General features: G+C 39.6%; 1 protein-coding gene across 1 annotated transcript in view; it reads left to right on the forward strand.

The window, feature by feature from the left end:
- Positions 1–27,492, forward strand: part of ankrd11 (ankyrin repeat domain 11) — a 115,565-nt gene that overhangs the window by 26,920 nt on the left and 61,153 nt on the right. Inside the window, exon 2 of the mRNA XM_047363147.1 lies at positions 7,187–7,271. The gene's annotated coding sequence lies outside the window, so the exon portion shown is untranslated. The remainder of the gene's footprint in view (positions 1–7,186; positions 7,272–27,492) is intronic.

A 27,492-nucleotide genomic window follows, 5' to 3' on the forward strand; every position in this document is an offset into this window, starting at 1 on the left:
ATAATTAAAGTAGCTTTTGGAGGCTAACTCTGCACTAACATCCATTGGCTCCACCGTGAACAGACTCAGACCCAGACCCGGACAAGTGACTGTATTCAGATCTGTGGTGTGTAAGCATACGTCAATACCAGGGTTGAAATGAGCCGCAGATTCTGCTTTACGGTCGGTCTGCTGGTATGAGATGTTACTGAGTCCTCTGGTTCTGTCGCGTTTTACCAAGTGCTTTGGTAGAAGGCAGCTGGACTTCTCTTGTTTCCTGAACACGTTTCGCCACTTTTCTGTTGCATGAAAGGTTTCACCAGTATTATCATAGCTGATGTATTTGGTGCCATGGTATATATTGTGCACTGAAATAATTTTGGTTTTTTGTAACCTCTGCAAACTGTGGCTTTAACTAAATGATCCTAATAAGCAAATCCAGCTGACATGTATCAGATTTTAGTTGGCAGATGTGTACCAAAGAAGACTGAATGCTGACATTCAATCAAAAGGTGGCTGTTCAAAGTTACTTAAATTAAAATAATTAGCTGCAATCCACCACCCCTCCCAAAACGTGCACAGCACTTAAAATCATTTTCATCCCAATAGTCGTTTATCTTGTATTTGAACATTTCTGGGACCATTACATGTTGAAATAATGATGAAACAATAAAAACTAAAGACATGGTTTCTCTTGGGGAAGAATCAGCTGTTTAAAATGATTGAGACGACTGAGAAGTGGATTTTTAGTTTTAGTTTTTTGGGAGGGAAGGACAAACATTTTCCATGATATTAAGGGACTAACCATAGGTGAGATGCCATTGTGTGTTCTCCCTACCAGAGCTGTGTGAACTGGACCCAAAACTCTACCACCACCACCACCACCACATTACAGGCATCCCATATTAACTAACCATGTAGGCTAGCAGAAGTCATGTGACTGTCTCTGGGCTTGAAATTAAGAAGAAATTAGTTCATAGGCACTTGCTTCTGCTTGTGCTCCTTAATGTTGGGCAAAGGGCTGCTACATTACTATTGTATGGAGTTATGAAACAGCTTTGTTTGGTTGATGCTGCTCAGAGGTGCTCTGCACTTTTTTGAGCATCGTGTACACCGCTCTGATGGCTCTGGAGGTGAGTAGCCCTTCTGTTAGCTGTTCTACTCTGGGGCGTGCACTTGACTGGATCGTGCTCCGGATCGCACGCCTGCCAACCGCATCCTATGTGTTAATTTTTGAGGGAAAATTTGTAATCGGGTTCAGGCAGGCGCCGCTCGTTTCTGGGTTCAGATGAGTTTGTATTTACAGGTTCCGCTGTATTTGTTGAAGGTTGTTTAAAGGTTGCTTTAATCTTTTGCAACTATATTATTGCAGCCTTTTTATGTGTAACATCTTACCCCTCACTGATTTGTTGGGTTTTTTATATAGTATATATAGTATATTTATATTGTTATGATACTGCCACTGCAATTTCTCTCCTTTCTTTAAAAGTATATACTTTGTTTGGAAAACCTACACCATAATATGGCCACTGAAAGTTTGTGGATGAGGGGAACTTTTTCTGCTGCATTTTTCATCGCAGTTTTCTCTTCAGGTTTGCTTTGCTAGGTTTTAATATTCTATTGTGTTTGCTTCTTGCAGTCATGAGCAATTGTACCTATTCTCTGGCCCAAACTCTGTTTGAAAGGTAGTCTTGTTGTCTGTATGTGGATTATTTCAATCCATTAGTCCTGTCCTTCCCACCAAGGGACTCACCCCCCCACCCCCAGGATTCACTTCAGTACAAACACACATCTTACAATCATCCTCATTACTAGTCAAAGCTATCCCAAGGAGGTCTAGCCTTAATCCTGCTGTGGTCCCACCTACCACCCCTCCTGTGCTAAAGCTGACAACTAGATGCTACTTGCTAGTGGTCTTAAAGCCCACTGTGGCGCCTCAAACCAGATAGATGAAGCTAATGTGGGTTCAGACTAGGGTGGAAGGGGTGTTATCCGTTATTACTGGAATGTCAGCCCAACATTGGGCCTCTGTTAAATATCCTCACATGTCCTTCTGCCTAAATCCTGATTAAAGCCTTGTTCTCATTGTATACTTAAGGAGGGCGTTGGGGGGGAGGGGCCACAATATTACATTGAGTTCAGGATTTCTTTTTATATTGTTGTGACTGATCATCTAAAGTGACTAATGTAGTGTGTCTGTAATATTAATAATAACAGCAATAACCGTCTTTTAATGTCAGATTTATTGTAACAGCTTAATTTAATTAAACCTTTAGCTGAGATGTACTGACATATATTTACTTATAATCATATAAGCAGTTTCAACTTTAAAATGTTACTTCTACGTATGTATGTAAGTATTTAACACTATGAATTTTGAATATAAAAAGTGCTGTTATACTTAATACAGGAAAAATAAACCTATGAAGTTTTAATTTTTCTAATAAATATTAAGCAGAATAAATAAATGTAATTTATGTCAAATATTGTTTTCCTTCCTGTAGAGTCATTTTATAGCAGAGTGGAATGGTGTTAAAATTAGGTTAATGTAGGTGTAGCATTTTCATGCTCTACAGTTAAATAAAGGAAACCAGTTCATATGATGATGTGGGCAGATTGGTTCTCTTCCTCTAAAAAAAAAAAAAATTGAGGTGCCTTTCAACTGTGGGAACTTTTTTAAGAGCCAGAGTAAATTTCTGGGGCCTTTCTTTTTTTGCCCTTCATTTTCACTGCAGTAACCAGGGCTAATCAGATTACTAGAGTGAAAAAGTGCCCATGTGATAGTGGATAGTGCTTTCTGAATGTACCCTATATAATATTAGGAAAACATGACATTGAGATATTACTGTTAATTACTGCAGTGATAATATCCTTTACAATAGACCCATATTTTCATCACTACTTTCTTTTTCATCACAGTTTCCTCTCCAAACACCCAGAGTATTCTGCTCGTGGTTCCACAGATCTGTATCCGCTGTGAGTATAAAGGACAGTAGACGTCCATCCAGGTGGCCCAGTATATTACTGGCATGTTGGGTTTTACTGCATGGCACCTGGAACTCTATGACCTTCCAAATATTATGTCCAGGCAGTCCTTTAGTGGTTCTGATAGTAAACACATTGATGACTACTGCAGTTCATTGTTTTGTGCAGTCTAGTCTGTGGTTCCTTTGCAGCACATAGGAACCAAACATCTATGGATGCTAAAAACGTCCTCTGATTTATAAGTGATTTTAATTCTGTTTCATAGATTTTATGGCTCTAGAACATATATACAGGGGTTGGACAATGAAACTGAAACACCTGGTTTTAGACCACAATAATTTATTAGTATGGTGTAGGGCCTCCTTTTGCGGCCAATACAGCATCAATTCGTCTTGGGAATGACATATACAAGTCCTGCACAGTGGTCAGAGGGATTTTAAGCCATTCTTCTTGCAGGATAGTGGCCAGGTCACTACGTGATACTGGTGGAGGAAAACGTTTCCTGACTCGCTCCTCCAAAACACCCCAAAGTGGCTCAATAATATTTAGATCTGGTGACTGTGCAGGCCATGGGAGATGTTCAACTTCACTTTCATGTTCATCAAACCAATCTTTCACCAGTCTTGCTGTGTGTATTGGTGCATTGTCATCCTGATACACGGCACCGCCTTTAGGATACAATGTTTGAACCATTGGATGCACATGGTCCTCAAGAATGGTTCAGTAGTCCTTGGCAGTGACGCGCCCATCTAGCACAAGTATTGGGCCATGGGAATGCCATGATATGGCAGCCCAAACCATCACTGATCCACCCCCACGCTTCACTCTGGGCATGCAACAGTCTGGGTGGTACGCTTCTTTGGGACTTCTCCACACCGTAACTCTCCCATATGTGGGGAAAACAGTAAAGGTGGACTCATCAGAGAACAATACATGTTTCACATTGTCCACAGCCCAAGATTTGCACTCCTTGCACCATTGAAACCGACGTTTGGCATTGGCATGAGTGACCAAAGGTTTGGCTATAGCAGCCCGGCCGTGTATATTGACCCTGTGAAGCTCCTGACGGACAGTTCTGGTGGAAACAGGAGAGTTGAGTTGCACATTTAATTCTGCCGTGATTTGGGCAGCCGTGGTTTTATGTTTTTTGGATACAATCCGGGTTAGCACCCGAACATCCCTTTCAGACAGCTTCCTCTTGCATCCACAGTTAATCCTGTTGGATGTGGTTCGTCCTTCTTGGTGGTATGCTGACATTACCCTGAATACCGTGGCTCTTGATACATCACAAAGACTTGCTGTCTTGGTCACCGATGCGCCAGCAAGACGTGCACCAACAATTTGTCCTCTTTTGAACTCTGGTATGTCATGCATAATGTTGTGTGCATTTCAATATTTTGAGCAAAACTGTGCTCTTACCCTGCTAATTGAACCTTCACACTCTGCTCTTACTGGTGCAATGTGCAATCAATGAAGACTGGCTACCAGGCTGGTCCAATTTAGCCATGAAACCTCCCACACTAAAATGACAGGTGTTTCAGTTTCATTGTCCAACCCCTGTATATAACATATGTAACATTATAATCCAGACCTGAGTGCAGTCTCCTTTTCTCTGCTCTCCCTCAAAGGTGGGAAAACAGGAACTCTGTTGCTGAAATCTTTGCAGTTTTGCCTTTCCATGGAGTTTAGAGGGACTGTATAGAAGTTTAAAGTGCTATGTCAGAATTATTAGTTGTATTATTTTTGTAACAATTAAGGGTTTTTATTTTTGCGCTGGACATTGTCTCTCTTTTAAATATTTGGTGGATAAACAAGACCTCAGCCAGTTTTTAACACACTGTCAGGAGGAGTTGCCTGTCAGAGTCAGTGGATTTACATTCAGCAGCACTGTGTTAGTAACCCATGTTGCAAATGCACACAGTAAAGGGTTCTCAGGGTAAGAGAGAAGGTTCTGGGAAATGAAGTTCTTGGGGGAAAACGTTCATGCTTGCATATTGAAAACACTCCTGTAGACTCCAACAAACAGCCCAGCTGTTAATACATTAATAAGTAAACTAACCTCTGTAGATTATGTTTCTTCCCTCAGCCAAATATTCCCTTCCTGCATCATTTTCAACTCGCCGCTCATGTCGATGTGCAAACGAAGCTGCTTGTCATTTATCAGCAGCTTCTGTCTTTGATGTTTAAATGATTACATTTATAAAAATCCTAAAACATCCTGCCCTTCTGTAATTGTTGTTATTTCACATGCTCACTTGGTAGTGCGAGGACAGACGGACGATAGTGTAACCCTAAACTGAACTTTTGATTACTTTCCTTTTGGATTCAGAGACAAACTGTTGTGATTGAAGCGGTTAACTTTACAGGAGGAGCACTTAGGTTTAGCTAAAGATACTTACATGTTCGAAAAACTGGTAAATCCATTCGTGCGTTGCTTCATTATTTGATGAAGTTTAGTTGATTTACTTTTAATTGTTGAATTCCTACAGCAGCACTTTGCTGATTCAGAGGTTCATAAACAGGATCTTGATGCAGACAAAATTAAGAAGATCATTTTCATCCAACCTAAAATACTGTGTGGCTTTCTTGACCTCTCCTCCAAGACTGCCGTAACTGTTGGTTCACAAAGATACTGGATCGCTGATCATTTTAAGACAAACGTTTGGTTTCATTTGTCAGAATAACTTGTGTTTTTCTGTCTGTAGATGCCTTATTAAGGCAGCTTCTGTTTGTGATAGATTGGTATATTTTCTACATTGTGTTGAATTTAAGGGAGACTGGAGCAATTGTGTAAACCTAGCTGATGAAAATAAAGCCTGTACAGTTGCATCTGCTCAGCTCGTAGATGTTGCTTATCATTCTGCAATCGAACCTTGCTGTATTGCCTTGGGGCCCTTATCTGGTTCCTTAAAATGATAGGATTAAATTGCATGTACCACCTGCTTTACTGAAGTCAGAAAATCCTTTTTACTCCTTGCACCTGTGACAAGGATGAATGGGTAAAACAATGTGGAGCTGGCCTCATATTTATCTAGTTAAATTCTACTTCAGTCTCATTTTTTTTCATTGCGATACACATATATCTTTTACCTTTTATTATTGTAGCTGTTTGGATCGACATATTTATGGAATATGTTTAAACACATCTGGAGAGTGTTCATATTTTTAAGCTTTATTTTAGTGACATAGGCTTTATATTTCATATTTATTCAAAACTCTATACCACTATAGTTTTCTGTCTTGTTTTTTTTTTTTTGTACTTCAGAGTGTTTTTTTACATGTTTTGTCTGTATCTGCTACTGATACTCTAAGAATTTCTTTTTTCTGCCACTGAGGGACAAAGAAATTATTCTATACGATGTCAATTTGTCCTATTTTGTTATGTCTCAAGTTGACCCTGCATACGGTTGGTTAACGGGCATGCTACTTGCAGTTTTCCCAATTGCAATTTTAAGAGTGATTGATGATGACTGATGTTTTGTGCAACCGAAAGTATTTTCAACGTGTAGTAGCCTTCTTTCAGACAGTTGAGCAGCAGTGTGTAGCAACAGGTGGTGGGAGGATCAGGACCGTATTGATTTATGCTCCAGACAGCGGGAGAAACCTCCGACCACTACAGCTCTTTTTATGGCAACTTATTTAAAAGACTTTAAACCATAGATATGACAGATATGACAGAAGATTTTATTGGTTTTAAAACCCTGAATGTTTCCACCATAACTTCGAGGTTTTTCACCTGCAGCAGCCTGGTTACCTGTGGACAATGTTTTAAAAACTAAACTCCCAACATTGTTGTCCTTTTTAATTTTGCATTTCTTCTGAATCTGCATAATTTTTTTTTTTTACGTCCTTTGTAATTTAATCATAATTGGTCACAAAAGGCCACAAACGAGGTAAACCTTAAAATTCGACAACATTGGATAGTTAACCTGCGTGTACCCAATTCACTTTGCTTGGGTGGAGCAGATCGTTGCTCAGTCTTTATGATTTAGAGAAAGACACGATTGAGATGTGTTTCTGCAGAACTATATAGCTTCAGAGGTCCCAGCTGCATGTTTATGTTTTTGGCCATTTTCAGTGTGCCAGAAAATTGTGGGAGTGCTGATCCTGGGAGGAGAAACATGGCCCTGTGCATCCACACAGAAACATCTATGGCAACGAGTGTGATAATGTTTGTGTTGTTTCTGGAATTAATGCTGTGTTTTTTTATCTTGTTTTTCAGGATTCTGTGGACGCTACAGCAGCAGGTGTCTTTTTTTTCTAGTTGGATTTTAGCCCACTGACCTTCTCCCACAGACATGGAATCGGTAGGTTCAGAAATATCTTTTAGAGAATTTCATGTCAACCATGCTCCTTTAAGGCTATTTCTGTTGAGGCTCTTTAGTAAGGACCTATTCTTTAAGCTTGTCGTTTCTGGCTTTTTTGTTTCCTTCAGATCATGGGTTGTGGTGCATCATGTAGCATGCGTCTATGGGCATTCATTATTATTTTGTCTTTATTTGCTAATATATATATCTATGATAAGTGAACATTATTCGGGTAAAATATGTTTTTATTGCTCAAGCATAGTCTATGTTTTCACTGTTACAAGTACAGAAAGAGACATTAAGAGCCAGTTTGGTTTCACAAAGGAGTAGCTGCCTTTACCCTCTTATTAGACGTGCAAGAGTTTGTAATTGCACGAGATGCCTGTACCAGCAGGCAGGCTGAAAGCACAGTAGTACTGAGCTCGATCCACTGGAATGCCTGTATTAAGAATGGGGTTTAGTGCATGCCTAACCTCTGCTTTCCTGTCCCTTTGTCAGAGGCTGTGTGTGTGCTTGTCTCTTTTAGAGACTACAAAAAGTAGGTCACAGCCTCTGTAGTGCAGAACTAGCATGTGTCCAACAAAAGTCCTCCAAATCCCCCAGTCTGCCTCACTCACACATACATTGCACATGCACAAATATGGCTTTCTGATGGTTATATGACTGTTGCTGAAATCCTGTATATAGCTATTGTTTTGGGTCCAAAACCATGTATCATCGCGACTAATGTAGTTGTTCAGCTATAAGTAAACAAATCACAGATCGCAGATTAGAAGGCAGGTACAATGTGGATTGTATGCTCTTCAGAGATGTCTTGCTCAAAATGCACATTTAAGGAGACACTGGAAAAAGAAAAACAGTGCAGTAAGAAACAGCCAAATGACATTAAGAGAAGCCTTCTAGGTACAAATGTGAAAATTAAAAACAATCGAATCATTTTATTATTTGTTTCAGAGAAATCTCTATTTGGTCTTTTCTATGCTCCTTACACCAACAGCTGGTGCTTTACCCTTTTTCTCACCTTTGTATAAACTAACCTTTCTTCTCATTGCCCCTCAATCTATTAGTCTCCATCTATCCGGCCCTCGTATGCTGTCTTGCGTGTGGCTGAGCACCAGCAGCAAGAACTGTTTCGGTTTACCTCTCAGAGCTGCCTATATCTTCTTTCTGTCAGTGGAAACCAAGCAAACTAATCACAAAGCTTATTGTAGTGCCAGCAGTTATATGCTGTGTGTATGGATGTGCATTCAGGGGCTGGATAATCACGCTCGCGCGTGCACCCCTCACACACACACACACACACACACACACACACACAAAACCCTCTGCCACTCTCCTCCTCCCCCCGTACCTCATGTGATACCAGTCACATGTTTTCCAGGCAAGCAGCTCAGTAAATCAGAATCAGAGTTTTATTTTTAACTTCTTTAAATCCTCAACCTGGACTCATGGTTTGCTGAAACCGACTGAGGTGACCGGTGATCACGTTTGTTTTTTAGTCTTTGCTTGGATTCTCCCAGTCACTGCCAATTCTCTCCTCATGCTGCATACCTGAGTTTCGTGACGAACGCTTTCTAACCTGTAGTACATTTTAATGTAGGACTGACATTTTTTGTGTGTTGAAAGGTTGGAGTGTTGCCGTAGTAACTGATACCCCCATTATCATTTAGATTTTTCATGGTGTTTCATGATAAGAAAAATCTTAAATGGCACATTATATAATAGAAGGATGAAAAACTCTTCATTGTTGATCTCTAAAAAAGGACCTATATTTAACCGAGCACAGATTGTGCTCACATATTTTCTGGCTAGGTCTGAGATGCCTTGTTCTCGTGTTGATTTTAGGAGGTAGAATGGGGAGCTTGAAGTGATCCTCTGCTTTAGTGCTTCTTAATTAGCAAAGGAGCCGAATTTGCAAGTATGTGTGCAGTGTGTGGTAGCGTGTGCTGCTCGGGGTCTGCTGTTTGTGTCCTGCTTCATGTGTTAACAGACAAAGTTAAAGAACCTAAGCTTCTTTATTGGTTCATGTGCCTGTGACCAAGGGCAGCCTGTCTGTTTGGCAAGATTATGAAACCATAGTTTGAAAGGAGGCACTAAAGGTGCTAACACTGGGGCAGTCGTATATTTGTGACAGGCTTGTGTGTTACAACTACACCTACGTCCGAATACATGGTGTCAAAAACGGGTTAATATTTCCCATAAATTGGTTTAGGACCTTATAATCTTTTTAAAACATGCTTTTATCATTTAATCATAAGAACCATTTTGTGAAGTGATTTCTAGGTTCCTCTAAAGAGCTGGTCACAAAGCTGTGCTTGGCTAATTAAATCGTGTAAATATCTATCTAAATGCACATGTCAGCATAATAGTATTGGGAAGCAGTAATGTGAGAAAGTATCATTTTGTACCTGTTTCATATAGTGTGAATATATATTGTTTTAAATATTTTACATGTAGGCTGATTGCACAGAACTAGTAACTCTGTGCTGTAGCCAGTCATTTGTGGCATTGCTCTTATTTCAACTATAGTTCCCTTTCAGCAGAGAAGCTCAGAGGGTAGATGTCAGGGAGTTAGATTTGGTGCAGATGAAAGGCTAAAATTCTTGTAATCTCACAACTCCACTGCTCTTCCTCACAGCTCCACTTCTATCTCCTTCTCTTCTTCCAAAGCAGGGCTTGTTCCTCAGGAGGGATTAGTGTGAGCTGCAGATCTGAACTGGGAAGTGGGGCCTGCCAGTCACATTACATAACTCGCCCCCGCTACTGCGGCTCGGCCTGGCCTGGCTAGAGAGGCGACCATAGAGGCTTTGTTTCCCCACCTTCCCTTTTTCCTTCCCTTTTGCTGCTCCTCCCACTCCCTCAGAGGCAGACTGCATACTGATGTTGCATAGAAGGAGTCTGTTTGCAGGGAACAGGCGAGCCTCTGTGGTTCGTAGTGTGGAGGAATACTCTAATAGCCAGTTGAATGGCACGGAGCTTACATCTTAGGCAGGGGAATTTTAGGTCTACTGTCGGTCATACAATTTCAGTGAAATGGGAAGCAAGGAGATGCAGTACTTGGCTTTATATTGCCTGCCAAGGCTTTGGATTTCAGTATATCCAGTGATTGCACAGAGGGTACAAGTTCATTCTGTGTTGAATTTCTCAAGGTTGACAGGCTATAAGACAGTGTGAGAAAGAATTCCCCTGTTGTCTGCTGATTCTCCTCTTTCTTTTTATCTCAGTGTCCTCATTCTCATAGAAACAGCTCTTTCTACCTGACTGTTTGGCACTGGTCCAAGAGGGTCCCATTGAAGCTTGAATCTTAACTTGCCTTAGAATTTGATTATGTTTCATATTTATGTTGCAGTGCTTGGCATGAAAGCGTTCATTGCTGCTCCAAGTACGTACGCATCAGAGTTCGCACTCAACAAATAAAGCTGAAGATCCTTGAAAAGTTGCCACAGATCAGTAGATAAAAGGTTGTTTAAATTGTTAACACTGTTCCATTGGTGACATTCAGTTAACAAGGTAACGGATTGCTGAATAAACCTAACAAACAATTACACATGTTTCTAACTAAACATCAGACATATTGAATAAGTTTTTAATATTCATGAGGCATTTTTCTCTTGTATGTTTTGCAACTACTTGCATAACTGAAGAGACTAAGGCTTGGTATAACTGCTTGAATTGTTGGTGGTCTTTGAATCCCCTTGCCTTCAATTATCTACTCACTCTATCATTAGCTAGAGGCTTGTGTTTGGAAAAATGGCTCTAACGTGATAATTCAGTCATATTAGCTTCCATGGTGTATCACTGTATGCCTAATCTGAAGCAGTACATCTGAATTTGATGCAGCCTGATTCTTATTTCTTTTAAGCCTTGTCAATATGATTTCATTACCTTGGTTACCGTTTTTACATCTTGAAATGGAAAAAGAGTAACACTGTTCAGTATGGCGGTTCACAGTAAATATGCGAATCGGTTAATCACCACTCCCCTCTAAAATGTGAAAACCAAGATTGTCAAGGACTCTGTGTCTGTGGCTTGCATTTGTATACAATCTTGGCTACATCTCTGCATTTGGAAATGGGATTGGGTGTTCTTTCAGTGCATCAGTCGTGAGCCAAGTTCCCAAAGAGTAGCTGCTACACCAAAGACTGTGTTTAGATGTGATGGCTAATTTTAGAGCTGCTAGGCCCTTGTCCAAGGTGGTGGAGGATAAGATAACATTGAAGTAGCCCTCCCTCCCTGCACAGTTGGGCTTTGTTTGTACACCCAATAGTTCTCCTTCAGCCCCCTGTGGATGAAGTAAGCAAACAGATGTTTGTATGTTTACAAGAAAAATCCTTTCCATGCTTTCACCTGCCACTGAGTTTCAGAGCCCACTGAGAATTTGATGACTGCATGTATGACATAATGTTGGTGTAAGCTTTTGGCAGTAATACAGGGGTTGGACAAAGAAACTGAAACACCTGTCATTTTAGTGTGGGAGGTTTCATGGCTAAATTGGACCAGCCTGGTAGCCAGTCTTCATTGATTGCACATTGCACCAGTAAGAGCAGAGTGTGAATGTTCAATTAGCAGGGTAAGAGCACAGTTTTGCTCAAAATATTTAAATGCACACAACATTATGCATGACATACCAGAGTTCAAAAGAGGACAAATTGTTGGTGCACGTCTTGCTGGCGCATCTGTGACCAAGACAGCAAGTCTTTGTGATGTATCAAGAGCCACGGTATTCAGGGTAATGTCAGCATACCACCAAGAAGGACGAACCACATCCAACAGGATTAAATGTGGACGCAAGAGGAAGCTGTCTGAAAGGGATGTTCGGGTGCTAACCCGGATTGTATCCAAAAAACATAAGACCACAGCTGCCCAAATCACGGCAGAATTAAATGTGCACCTCAACTCTTCTGTTTCCACCAGAACTGTCCGTCTGGAGCTCCACAGGGTCAATATACACGGCCGGGCTGCTATAGCCAAACCTTTGGTCACTCATGCCAATGCCAAACGTCGGTTTCAATGGTGCAAGAAGCGCAAATCTTGGGCTGTGGACAATGTGAAACATGTATTGTTCTCTGATGAGTCCACCTTTACTGTTTTCCCCACATCCGGGAGAGTTACGGCGTGGAGAATCCCCAAAGAAGCGTACCACCCAGACTGTTGCATGCCCAGAGTGAAGCATGGGGGTGGATCAGTGATGGTTTGGGCTGCCATATCATGGCATTCCCTTGGCCCAATACTTGTGCTAGATGGGCGCATCACTGCCAAGGACTACAGAACCATTCTTGAGGACCATGTGCATCCAATGGTTCAAACATTGTATCCGGAAGGCGGTGGGGTGTTTTGGAGGTTTGATGAACATGAAAGTGAAGTTGAACATCTCCCATGGCCTGCACAGTCACCAGATCTAAATATTATTGAGCCACTTTGGGGTGTTTTGGAGGAGCGAGTCAGGAAACGTTTTCCTCCACCAAATCCCTCTGACCACTGTGCAGGACTTGTATATGTCATTCCCAAGACGAATTGACGCTGTATTGGCCGCAAAAGGAGGCCCTACACCATACTGATAAATTATCGTGGTCTAAAACCAGGTGTTTAAGTTTCATTGTCCAACCCCTGTACATGCCATGTCAACATGTTAGTTTCATGTTTGAACGAGTGCTGTGGTTCTTTTTCTTTTGGTTTCTGCTAAATAAAGCGCTACTGTATGTAGCCCTGATCAAACTGAGATGTGTTTTTCCAGGTTTAAAGCATGGCTTTGTAAGTTTGTAGCTGTAATGTGACCCAAGACCAGACTGAAGAAATCAGTCTACAATCACCAATAAAAAGACTTCCTCGCAGGGACCAATATTAGGGCATGTACCGACACACATATTAAAAACTATTATAATACTTGGTTATATATACTCAATGAGCTTGAAAAGCACATGTGGCAGAGCTGTCCCAGTCAGGCCTTTCTCCCCGGTCCCTCTCTCTGCCACAGAGCAGTGACCTTGGTTTCAAGTAGCTATACTCTGTTAGAAAGCCAACACCTCTCTGGGGATGGGTTGACCTTGTTGTCTAACGCACTGTAAGTCTGCACGCCCCTCTGTGTGTCTCTTAGCCTTTTATTCACTCACTGGCTCATCAGTTGGCTGTAACAAGTCATTCTGCCTAAGTTTAAGTGTTTCGGTTTCGCAGAACTGTCCTGTGAGTGAGCAAATATCTCCAACTTTGTGTTTAAACTGGAAGTTCAGCAGATTAGGGCCTCTGCCTAACCAGGTGTTTCTTCTTCAGACAACCTGTCCTTTCAGCAACAGCATGTTTATGAGGATGTGCAGCAGTGCACATTATTGTGTCCCCCCACACACACTCTTTCTGTCCTTGTCTTTTATTTCCTGCAGCTGTACGTCTGCATGCAGTGAATAGATGGGTTGAGACCTGCATATCCATTTTGTTCAAGCCTTATAACTGAAATAATTATCATAGTGTTCCCCCTCTGTTATAATGGTTATATATCTCTCTGCAACAGCGTAGTTTAAATAAACCAACGCTGGTGACCGTAAACTGCAAACCTGAAGCAAGCATTTAACATCCTTCACAGAGCTCCACGTTTTAAAACTTTTATGTTTCAAAACGTTAAACCACAGTTTCACCTTGCCAGTAACATTGTTAGCCCTGCCAAATGACTCCGCCAAATACAACAAAATAAATCTACAATATGCAGCAGCACTGGACTACAAAAATACACAAATACTGCAAATAATTATGATGTATTTTTATCAAGTATTCAAACAATGAAATAATTTGATATATATTTTCATTTAATGTATGTATTTCCAATATGATTAAAATGAACCCAAAATAATATTTAACCCCTTATTAATGTGTTTGTAGCTTGCAATACTTTACTTCTCTTCCCCTCCAGTGGTGTTTCCTGCAAGGTGATGTAACGAAAGCTTTTTTCCCTGGTGGATGTTTCTTTTCTCACATGCAGCTTTATGTATCTAAAGTTATACAGGAGAGGTGGGCTAGAAAGGAAATGTATTGGGTTTTATTTGATTGCCTCAAGGATAAAAGGGTTTGTACAAACATTGGTTTGCTTCCTGTTGCAAAACCCTTGAAGATGAGTGGGCAAACGGGCCAATCAGAACCCGTTCAAATGTATTTTGTTCCTTTTCTTCAACCTTTTATCCAACACTAGATCCTCTTGGTACTTTGTGGACTTTTTAAATCCAAAGAGAAAATTTTATCCCACATAAAGCATTTGTTTGAATTGTTTAAAAAAAATTAACAACTAAACACAATCTGCTAACTGAACCAGAACTATCTCTTGTAGTACAGTGTGTGTGTGTGTGTGAACATATTGTAGAATCATTCCTTATCATCTATCTAAGAGTGAAAGAATAACTTTTCTTTTTTAATCGCATACAATAGCAGAAAAAGGTGAGACTATTGCTGAGTATTGCAATAACCATTACTCCAGTTCCATCATCACAACATCTTCAACACTGCGTGGGCCTGAACGTCTCACACACTGAAAATATACATCAGTTGGGCAGAGTTAAGGGCAGTTTGAGTCAATTTAACTGGACATATTTATTAGCATGCAGAGCATGAAGGCATCCCATTTGAAATATAATATCCTATGAAATCTTGCATCCTATCCAACTTGTTAGAATAAATGCACATGAGCTTTTGTGAATAACATGCCAATAAGAGTTCTTCATTACATTGCCTTTTCACTTGATATTTTCTGATGCTCCTAGTCATTGTATATTTTACTCAAGATGTTTGAGGAGTATGCTTCAATGTGTGTGTATATATATATATATATATATACACACACACATTGAAGCATACTCCTCCATTGGTCCATTTGGATGATGGACAACTCTTTTGAAAGAGGTTATCGTGGAAATAACTTAAAGCATCATCCGCACCAATCAAAGTGAAGCAAACACAGTGAATGTGAAGAGGACTGTACCAATTCCATACTTCCAAAAGAATCAGGAATTATGTCAATGTGACACAGGGACAATGGATTGCCCTAGTGGATATTTGCACTATGAGATGATGTATGATCCTTGGAGCCAGAACATTCAGACATGTCATTATGTTTGGTAAGCATGGAGTTGCACAATCACTACAGTCAGCTTTTTCAAATCTGCATCTTTAGCTTCTTTTTGTTGCTTTTTCATTCAGTTGTTTGGTGTTGGATTTGTTCTGTTTATGTAGGAATAGTTGATTTGGTCTTTCAGATGAGCGTCTTCTCGTTAAATGGACAATGCTACATGCGTGTAAATGTGCGTAACGTGTCTCTGGATGGATCTTGTTGTGCAGCTGCTCTTAGTACCGGGTGTACTAGGGTTTGTATAATCATCTGGAAATCTTCCCTGGTTTTAATAACAAACGACTTTTCTAAAATCAAACATGTTGACATTTTAGGTTTGTTATGTACAGCCCAGTTGTATCCATGTCTGTTTTTGTGCTTTGTAACAGGCTCCACTTTGTGTAAAAGCTAGGCCAGGGCCAGCAGCTAGGCAGATAAAGCAGATGGACCTGTTTGAGCTTAACCATTCCCATGCCACCATATTCTCCCAGTCTCTTTCCACCTGCATGCCTGTTTGCAAATGACATCAAAGGGAGCAGACGGGTGTGTGTGTGTGTGTAAAAAACACGGACATAAAACCCAGGACAGTGAAAGAAGTCTTGTCTAAGCAGAATTTTGCTTACAGGCCGTGTTTCTGCCTCTGTGCTGGCGTGTCAGGATACACTCTGCTTTCTCTCTCCAACTCGTTCTCCCTCTGGTGCACTCTGCTGTCTGATCTCTCAGCCAAACTACCACTTTGTTTTTTTTTGTTTTTTTTCTTACCTTTTCTGGTATATACTGTACTGTGGGGTTATTGCAGCTTGTAAGATCCGATGGCTTCCTGATAGTGTTTTAACTACTCTGCCAATGAAATTCTTTGCTGCATTTGAGTGTTTCATTGTTGTATAAAAACCTCTGTGCCATAGCTTAGCATTTACCACTAATTGTGTTGTTTTGTCAATTAGTTTGAAACTAACTTTTGTAAAAACTCATATGCTCTTTCTGGCATCCTTTATTAATAACTGTATGCGTTTGCCTGTCATAGAACAAGTAGTAATACTTGATTTTCCAATAAAATCTGCACCATATGTGAGATAACTTGGTGTTGGTGGGGTATCAGCAAAATATTGTACCATCATAGGAGGAGTAATTATAGGATTTTCTCTCTAGTGGACCTACTCCCAGAGATATTCACATTGCAAAGTTTCAATAATAATATTCCATTAGGGCTGAAACAATTAATTATATGATTATTGAAATAATCCTCAACTAATTTAGTAATTGAATAATTGTTAACTCAATGCAGTAATTAGGCCAAAAGTTTACAAAAAATGTATACACTTTGCATTGAAGATGAAACACCTGTGTCTGTAAATATGCTCCATCCAGAGCTGTTTCCTAATCAGGTTGTTTCCTGCTTAGGTGTTGCAACATGGAGGACGTGCTATTATGGATTGTTAATTCAGTCTTTCAGTACATGCACTGCGCTATGTTTCCTGTTAAGTTGAAAGTTGTGCCACATTTTTGACACTTGGTCTTTTTGTTTGCGCTTCTTTTTACCATCTCCCTCCATGGCTGATAACCGCCCTTGGCAACAACAACGTAGGCTATCATTAGCGGAAGTGAGAGCGTTGTACAACACAAAAAAACCACCCGGCCGGGACACAGGACGCTGAATAGTTACACAGAATTTGAGGAAATCTCGATGACTGATAATTTGCCTCAATTAATTTGTAATATTCGATTTACTCAAATCATTCGAGGAGTCGTTTCAGCCCTGATTCAGCTCAACCTGTAAAAAATATTAAAGAGGTATTACATTTAGCAAGTTGAAATAGAAGGCCTTTACCTTCAAAGAATACTAGTAAAAATGGGAGAAGAACCGTTTATCTTGGACACGTTTAGTTTAAAGCAGATGAAGCAGTTTTGTTGTGATTGTGTCATTCACTGTAATGATCTTTACTTAGGAGTTTTATGTTGTGGCCATGATTACATAAGAGATAAAAGATTATTCATTGCACTCCAGTCCGGGTCCAGTCGGAAGTATTTGTTTTTCTGACCTAAGTCTGACTCGAGTCTGAGTCACAGACTCAAGTCCTCATCTTTGCCTGCTAGTTTGATTACCTTTTCAGTATATTTTAGTGCTTCCTCTCTACTATTAGAATGCTTAATGAAGCAACCACTATTTAAATGTATTCCCCTCCCACCAGTTGCCTTACCATTTCCACCACACTGAGTCCTGCTTTTGTCGACCTATAAAACATGAGAACAAAATATGGAATCAGGGTTAGCAGGACAGAGACGTGTGGTTTTCCCCAGCCCTCCGTGACTTTCACTAGTTATCACGAGTGTTAAATTATCACTCGTGTAACTAATTCAAAAAAGCAACTGTATGATTTGTGGGATTTATGTCACACTAATCATAAGTTATTAATTTAACAAATGCTTAAAAAGAATGTACTAGATTTTATTTGAACATGCACAGGGGGATGTTTTAAACAAAGTGTAATTTTGCTTTTAAGGTTGTTAAACCACAAACTTTTGATGGGAATGTGCTCTGCTTCCTCTGTAAAAGAGGAAGCAGAGTGGTGAGCAAAGGGATGACCTCAGAGGGCATGAACTTCAGTAGTCAAACAGTCTGCTCTGTAAAATCAGGACTGAGTTCCCCTCTAGTTTCATAAATGAGCAGGCATATGAAGAATATGCAGAAATAGTCATCTTTTGAGAAAACTGATTGCACGTTTAACTGTGACAGGCTTCACCTTCACTGTCTTGGTCTTGTGTTCAGAGAGGTAAATGATTATAAAAGACAGGCAGCAATTAAGGCACAAAAGAGCAGAAAAAGGGAGATTTAGAGCCACCTTTTCTACAGGTTTTCTGTTAAGAAGATAGAAGAATATGGTCAGGACACGAATCTGAGAAGAACTAACTTGTTTGTCACAAATGTCACACAGTAAATGTTATTATAAATATATTTATTTAATTATAAATTGTTTTTTTCATTGAGTTCATCAGTTTTCTGCATTTGTTTCCTCTGTTGCTCCTCACCTAGTTTAGAGCAGAGCTGGCCTCTTTTGTGACCTTTGGCTAATATCTAATTGCGCTGCTGTAGCGATCTCACGAGCTCCACACCCTTAATGTCAGGCTTTTATCAAGATGTTTTAAAACCTACAACAAAGCTGTCATTGTTTCTTGTTGCTGAACGAGCAAATATTTTTAACTCTTCACATGTGGGCTGTAAAAATAAATACCGTTATACGTGACTGCTATGATTCGTCTGTCCGCTGTGCACCAATTGATCCAAGTTCCTTTTCATTGTGCTGTAGTGGATGCTTAATGATTGAAAATGTAACATAACCTAAACATCAACAGACTGAATGCAACATAATCTATATCCTACATGACCTCCAAATACTTTTAGCTTTATTTATTTATTTCAGACAATGATTTCAGACAATGACAAACAACAGTAAATCAATAAATCAATTTCAGAAATGCTTAAAACAAACAAACAAATATCCAAATACCATACGAAGAAGTGTTTGGTAAACATTAAATTAAAATAAATTAAATTTCCAGTTCCAAATAAATTAAATTAACTTAAACATAAATAGAAACTAGTAGAATAAACATTTTCCAATAAGTAAACTTGTCAGTATATTTAACCTGAGGTCTGACATTGATTATTAATTAATATAAATTGTCTGAAAAGGGGTATGAAGAAGTAAAACTTATTTTTCATACCCCTTCTCCCTCTAATTGCACTTAAATTAACTTAACTTAAATTTAACTTAAACTTAATTAAGTAACCTTCCTAATTAACATCTATGTTTTTCATCCAGAATTCACAAACCAAAAAATAATAAATAAATATATATACACAATTATATATATATATATATATATATATATATACATATACAATTATATATATATATATACACAATTATATATATATATATATAATTGTGTATATATATTTATTTATATATATACATATATATATATATATATATATATATATATATATATATACATACACATATACACATATACATATACATATATACACATATACATACGTAACACATACAGACAAACATGTACCTCCACATATGTACATGTAACTGCACACATGCATACCTACACACACAGAAACACACCACACATTAGGCCTAAATCCACATTCACACTCATGTATATTGGCACTTAGAGACCCCCCCCCCCAAATCATCATGCAACATCCTATTCATAAAAATTCCAAAAAGGGATTTATAATACAAATATATTTATCTGTATGTAACAAAAAGTTGAAAGCTTTATAATTTTGTAAGTTAAATGTTTTGATAAACCACTCTGCCTTAGTGAATTTTAAAATTTATCTCGTAATTGTAAAAACGGTATTGATAATAGCATAATTCGGTGTTGAGCTTTGAAGTCTGGCAGTTTCAGAAATGTAAAGCTGTGTAAATGAAAAAATATAAATTGCAAGAATATTAGTTTCCTTGTAGTTTTCTTTGACCACTGCAAGAAAAAAGGGGAATTATTAAGTTTAGTTTTGGTTGCCTAAAGTTTCTAGCAATGTATTCTTTTTTTCCATCTCATTATTCAACATTTGCTCCAGTTGTGAGGGTTATTTTTAGAAGCGTTGTTGGGTAAAGCAACACTCCATGGGTAGCAATGGTATTTAAAGGCTTATTCCGCTGATTTAAAAAACTTGTAGTGCATTGGTTTCTAAAAAACATTATAGACAATATGCCCTACATGTTTAATCACTCCTGTTCATGGGTCTTTGGTCTGTATTCACCTTCAAAGTGTCTATTATATACATATATACTTTGTTGCTTTCTCCATTGTAAATACGTAGAGAAGACACCAAAAACTATTAAGCAAAACTATATAGATTTATAGAGCAAAAAGAAAATTGTGAAACAACTCAAAACATGTTATTTTTCTTTTATTTTAGAATAATTGAGTTACACATTAATTTAGCACCCTTCTTTCAGCTATGTCCCACTGCATGAACTTTACAAGCGTGCTCTTATGTAAATATGTTATTGCTTTCCTTCTAAGCCAATGGAACTATGCTGTGGGTGTAAAGCTTGGGCAACTGGTTTTTTATTTTTAGTGTTGCATGACAAAATGTTCCGGCATAAGTTATTAGCTATATCTAGCTGATTTAACTATATATTTCTGAAACGTCGTCTTTCTTTTTGGTTCTTTGTGGGCCAATGATTTCAAATAACACGTCATCTTCTACCTTGGACAGTCAGTATACAGTGGGTTCATATCCTCACTGCATATTTAGATTACAGATAACAGGTATTGTTTTTTTGTTGTTTTTTTTCTCCATCCATATCCAGAAAGGGAGAGTGACTCACACTCACCCACCCTCCCATTTAGAGAGTTTATATGCTTGTTAGGAGCTGGTGGCTTGTTTTTGTGACAGTGATGTGTTCAGATAAGACGTCGGAGGTGTGTTTACTGTCTATTTTATACCCTCCATCTTATTCTGCTGCTCCGATTCACATCTCAAAGCTTCAAACTCGCCCACTGAACAAGCTTACTTGGATATAATGCTTTTGTGTGAATAATATCATGAGTCATAATCCTAAACTCCAGTGTTAAACAGTGAAGGCCAAATGGATAAAGACATGTGGCTGTGCAACTCCTTTGTTAATATAAATGATTACAAAAAAATTTAATCTCCTAAAACAGCGGGCTGCATTAAAAGTTAAGTCAGTGTTTATTTAGCTTGTCTATGAGATAAGTGAAGCGCGCAAGCAGTCAAAACAGTGGCCATAACTACTCGTCTCACACTAATGGTAGGTGTGTCCTGACTTTTGGCTCTCTGCATTAATCATGTGCTTCCTTTTTCCCACTCGTATTTAAATGTTATAGTTTCTGTTGCTGGCAAATGGACTGAAAACCTTGGCTGTGCAGATTTTGCACCAGTACACTATTTTGGGTCTGTACTGGCTCACTGTGTTGCAGACATTTTTATTGCTGTTTGAAGTGCTGATGGAGCTCTGTGTGGCCGTTGGGCTGTCTAGGCAATGCGTGTAACATTTCACCTGACTGTCCCGAGCATCTGCCATATGCTTCACAGAGATAAGCACCCTATTCTTGCAAGGAGTTTCCCCTCCCTCCATTAAATGTCTGTTCAAACACAGTATACCCTGCTCCTGGCTGACATACATTTTCCATATGAGCCACAGAACGTTGTTATGGGGGAAATGTCCATGTGAATGCCGCTGAGTTATCCTGTTCTGTGATCCCAGCTGTACATATTGAAAGCAGACATTCCCATGATCGACTTTTATGATGTGAGGTACAGAAATGATGATAAAAGGAAAGGTACGTTTGTGTGTTTACCGTCAAACTAAGGAGCTATAAAATGCAGCTGAAACTGTCCTCTGGTGAGGTTTGAAGTCAGACTTGAGGCAACTGTGGCTCAGTGGGAAGAGTAGTTGTCTTGCAATCAGAAGGTTGTGGGTTCGATTCCAGCTTCCTCCTGCCATATGTCGATGTGCCCCTGGGCAAGGCACTTAACCTCAAGTTGCCTACCAATCTGCGTATCGGTGTATGAATGTGTGAGCGTTAGTGAGTGCAATTGGGTGAATGTGGCTCTAGTATAAAGCGCTTTGAGCGGTCTGTATGACTGGAAAAGCGCTATATAAGTTCAGTCCATTTACCATTTACTTGGAACTTCTTCATGAGTAGCATAGACAAGACTGTAAAAATGGTGATTAAAAATGCAAGTTAATCAAAAAAATAATCATGTACACGTTTAGTCCATCTCAGAGCTGCTTGGGAGGTAAGTTTTGGTAATACAAATGTCTACACTGTCCCAGATAAACAAGACAAAACTTGTCTTGTTTAGGTTCCTTGTACAAGGCTAAAACCTCAGGAGGACAAGGCCTTTTTAGTCTAATTCCTGAATTTACTGACTGTGTGGACACTGTCAGGCTTAAATGTATTGATTTTATTGCAGCATTTCCCTTACCATTATCCAAGTGTCTCACACACCTATGATAAGGAGAATCTTGTAGCGGGACAGCCTAATCTTTGTATTTCCTTTAACACAGCTGAGTTTATGGTTTTCAGCTAAGTTGCAACTGCCTCAGAGTTACAGCAGAGTAAAGTAAGTGTTCATGGCTTGGCTTTAACACCAGTCACGCTTCCCTTTCAAAAGCTGTCCATTTCTGAAACGTTCATGACCTGGTGCTAGCTAGCTTCACCTGTTCCCTAGTTGCATTGTGTTTTCCCATGCAGTGCCTCACCCAGCCAACACTGAAGCTGCAGAGAAATTAGGTCTTAGGTAGCAGTGTGAAAAGAAAGCACAATGCTTGTCACCAGAAACTCAGGTGGACAGACAGGGTAATGATAGTAATACTGTGTGTGTGTGTGTGTGTGTGTGTGTGCTTCTTTCTTTGAGTCTGTCATCTGTGACTTCATTGCTTGGCCAGTAGAGTCACACAATGTATTGCCTTGTCTCAATTTGAAATGTCCTCACCCTGCACCGTTTTATTGCTCCTCAGTTGCTTGCTGTGTACGTAGGTTATCAGGCACAGAACAGTAAATTATTAATATTCCACCATCATCAGGTCTGTAAACAAAACAATCATCTTAAAGTTGCTCTCAGTGAGACACTTAAAGCTGCCCCAGTTATTTTTAGGCAGCAGTGCCACTTTCATTTCTAAACATGTTACTGCATTTTCATGCTAATTGGTTAATTACCATTTACCGTTGTTTGAACAGTGAGATGTGACTGTATAGGTTTGTGTGATATTAACTGGAGGTCTATTAGTTTCAAGGCAAAAGGAAACAACTCTTCTCAAACAGATAGACTGAAGAGCAGGGACTCCATAAAGACATCACCATAATTGTCCGAAAAGGTAGCTACATTTTGGAGGGGATTAAATCTACATAGGATTATTTTAAGTAGAAGAAACGTGTTTATGTGTAGCAACAGTTTCACTAGCATTGACCCGCTGGAAGCAACATACATTTGTAACGAAAAAACGATTACCAATGTAAGAATTTGACTTGTATCCTATTTTGTTCCTTCATTTGTACATGTTTTGTTTCATCCAATTCTAAACCATTTTAAAATCATTGGTAACATTTCACAATTGCAGGATATAAAGAAAACATTGCAGTGTAATAATAATGTTGAATACTACAATAAAATCAGTTGCAGTTTATGCACATTTACTTCTCTCTTTTCGCTCTATTCCATCTCTGTGATCTTCCCATGCCTTTAGTTTGCCTTTAGCATCTTGGTTACTAAAATCTTTATCAGGCATTTACATCTAGAGCAGCAATAGTCCATCCAGCTGGCCAAATATGTCATTAGCAGGCAGAGTTTGGGTGCATGGCACCTGGAGTATTATACCCTCCTAAATGTTGCACCCAAACAGGATTTTGCATTAATATTGTAATTTAATATATTGGGCTCCTATATGATATTTACATTAACAACTGTAGCATGTTTGGCAAAGTGCAGATGAATATTCCCAGGCAGATGTAGGATAAAATTGGCGAAACAAGCTTTAAAATATGCAATTTGAGAGGAGAGAAATCACTGGAGCGGTTCTTGTTGCTTGGAAACATACAGTGGATAGCAACTGTGTTGTTTTTTGTTGAACATCATAGCCTGAGAAGGATTTTTTTTTACTTGTTCATGTATCTTTGTTGGGACATTCTCCTCCTCTCATCTCTGAAATATGAGATGGTTAGGAATAGAGTTGTATGGTGTTTGTAGAACAATTAGGCTTTTAGTTGTGGTGGTAAAGGTTAGCATGAGGACCTTGGGAATGCATTATGTCAGCAACTGTCCTCACAAAGATGGTAGAAGAGACATGTTTGTCAGTGAGTGAGTGGGAGGATAGAGGACCCATGGGTCGCATATCCTAATGGAGCCAGATCTGTACGTGATCAGGAATGAGATGAGACAGATCTGCTCCTCACCTGTCCTGTAGAAAGGTGTTACACAGACACACACATTCAAACATACACACAGCGTATGAAGGCTACCCTGCCCTGACTGTTGGTGGTTATAATCTGATGAATCTCCTCAGCAGCATGTGTGCCCACCTGTTAGTACAGCCCCTAGCTCCCACTTCAATCACTACCATATTACTGACGAGGGAAAGGTGTGTAGTTGTGTGTAGAAGGGGCTGCGACTGTGCTTGTAGAAATATAAAGCCATTTAACTGTTTAAAAAAAAATGCTGCTTAGTCTGCTTTGCCACAATCTTGCTTCTAGGTGTGGGTTGAGCTGGGGGTAGGAAGAAGTGTAATTTGGTAGCTACAGTGTCGAGCTTAGCTGAGTTGAGCAGGGGCGGGTTTTCTAGGGGTTTGCTTTGCAACTGTGCTGAGTAGCTGCACAAACAAGTCCTTTGAGCTGCTCTGCACTTACTAACACTTAAACAGCCTCTGTTATTACTCTGAAACAGACTTCTCTAAGCAGCAGGCCTCATGGCTGTTGGCATGGTCTTTAACACCCCCAGCAGTTGAATAAATTAATCATCCTGGTAGCTAGAAACGATAGCTGACAGCTGTTGAGTTGCTGACCAGCTGCTTTCCTGCCATGTCAGTGTGAATGTCAGTATTTTCTGTGTAGCCGAACCCTTTCTTGACTGAACTGATTATCACAACTTAGCTCAGTAAAATACCTTTAAGAAACTACCGCAGAGCTGAGCTAATTTGTAAATCAGTCACAATTTTATTTGGTCATGACTGTTTTGTACTTTACTTAATTAATGACCTAAAAAAGGAAACGTTTGCTACAAAGTACCATCATATCACCGTGTTCAAAAACATTGGATGTATAAAACCAAGAGTGATTAATCAATAATCACGATTCTTATCTTACTGTCCCAATTTGTTGAGCAGTTTATTAATATATTTTCACTTCAAGCACAAACATATAGGAAGAAATTCTAAGTCTTTGCTGTCATTAAGAAAGCATGTTAGCGGTTTGGCTGAGCATTAACTGGGGGGTATGTTGAAGGGTGGGTCCTGACGTGACTACCACACAACAAAAGTGTAAAGCAATAAATGACAAAGTGTCGAGGCTATTAAGTGAGGTGATGAATGCCAAGGAGCAATTTTAGATGGAGTGGCATGTCCTTTTCTTGCTTTGTTGTTGTCGTCTCTTGCCTGAAGTAACCCGCACACTCTCATTGGTCTCCTGCACTTCCTCTCTGCAGCTCAGTGGCTTTCGCACTCTGCAGAAACATGAGCCTGAATAAATTGTCACACGCTCACAGATTATCTTCCCAGGATGTTATTTTGTGCAGGGAGGATGTTTGAAATGCCAGTCACGGGCACCCTGCCCCCTCCCCCATCATCTCTCCTACACTGTCTTTTACAATATATCCTTGAGCAGCCATGGACCAGAGCAATCTACTGTTGCTGGGTGCTACAGTATTTGTTTTTTGTTTAGCGTTTGTGGTTGCCAGCATTCATTGTATCAGCATAGTCTAACGAGGCAAAAAGTAAGCTCTTCTCTCCCGAAGACTTCACAGTCTGATTTACAACATGGCTATTCACACCATCCTGCTTGTTCCCTGGAACCAGCCCCTCTGTCTCTCTCAATGAGCATCTTCCCTTTTCATCTCCCCTCAGTTCCTTTCTAGTCTGCAGCCCTGTTCTTGTCCCCCTTATTTCCTTTTTAAAAGTTACCCAACCTGCCCACCGCCCTAGCCAACAGGGCGAGATGAGCCATTCGAGGCGCACAGGGAGGAAGATTGAGCACGGCCGAGGCATTGACAGAGTAGTGAGGCACAGCAGGGGTGTGGGAAGCTAAATATAGAGTGGCTCTTTGGCGCTGTGATGATGTCACGGGCCATGGAAGCAGCAAGAGGCAAACAAGAGAAAAAACTAGAGGGTTTAGAGGCCTCACTGACTTGTATGAATTTACTAGAATAATCATATCTCATATTTAGCAGTGGTCTGAGCTACATATGTCATGTTTACTTTTAGGTAGTTTTATAAACTATGTTAAACCCTCAATATCAAATGTCTATTATTGCACTGCATTTAATGCCGTTCATTTATGTTTGAAGTTTTAGTAAGTGTGTGAACTTCCATGTGGTACACCTGGAGTGGTGGGATTTAACCTGGTAATGTGGAATAATGGGGCATGTTTAATGTTGACAGGCATAGTATTTATTTTGATGATTATTCTTTTTTTTTTTTTTACAATTACTGCACAAATCAAAGGTATTGAGGCATACATTCAGTCAGTCTGAATTTGTGAGAGCAGCCACACTGCGGAAGCTTCTTGGCTCACACACTAAATCCATTTTATTGGAGAGGCTACCTTTCTGTCCAGCAATAATATTCAATCTTGAAGTTTCTAGCAATAGATCTCTGTGGACATGTAAAAGCTTCTGTCTGAGGTTGCAGTAAGACGATATGGTGAACACTGAGTTTATGAAGCATCTCGAAGGGATTTAGTTATTCTGTATCCACCCCATTTCTTTTGCTGTGTAGGTATTATAGCACAGCACGATAGCCACTTCAGAGGCATGTCTTTTCCAGGAAGAAGCATCTGACTGACATTTTTATTTGAGAGACTGATCAGTAGTGGAAAGAGTAAAGGGCAGAGTGGCTCTTGACACATGTGCATTAAGGTCTGTACAAAGTACAAAAAGGTTATTTGAACAATAACCCTATTTAAGTCTTGATGATACTGTGGGTACAGTCTCCCAGTCATCTCCGGTGATCATGTGTAAAAACAGCACTGGTTATCCAGCACAGCATTTTTATCTGTATTAGCTTTGCAGGGTCAGGGCCAGCAAGGCTTTTATTGCAATGCGGCAGCTGCAACACAAAGCTGGGGCCTATTTCTATTGATCCTTAAGCCTGATGGATTCTTAAGTACAGAAGGCTGGCTTGCCTGGTTGGAGCTGTCTTGTTTCATCTGCATTGACTCACCCTGCTCATGCTGATAAGCTGTCTGCGTTTCCAGAAACCTGAATGGAAAGTATTGCAGCACAGAAGCTATACAGCTAGAAGATACATTTTGTGAACAAGCAGCACAGTTTAAGTTGTAAATATTTCTAAGTAAATGACATTTCTTCAAATTGACCCCACAAAACTGGACTCTGCACAGAACCTTTATCAGTAAACATGGAAACTGTACAGC

This window comes from Girardinichthys multiradiatus, chromosome 4 (genome assembly GCF_021462225.1).
Source record: "Girardinichthys multiradiatus isolate DD_20200921_A chromosome 4, DD_fGirMul_XY1, whole genome shotgun sequence".
Taxonomy (NCBI): domain Eukaryota; kingdom Metazoa; phylum Chordata; class Actinopteri; order Cyprinodontiformes; family Goodeidae; genus Girardinichthys; species Girardinichthys multiradiatus.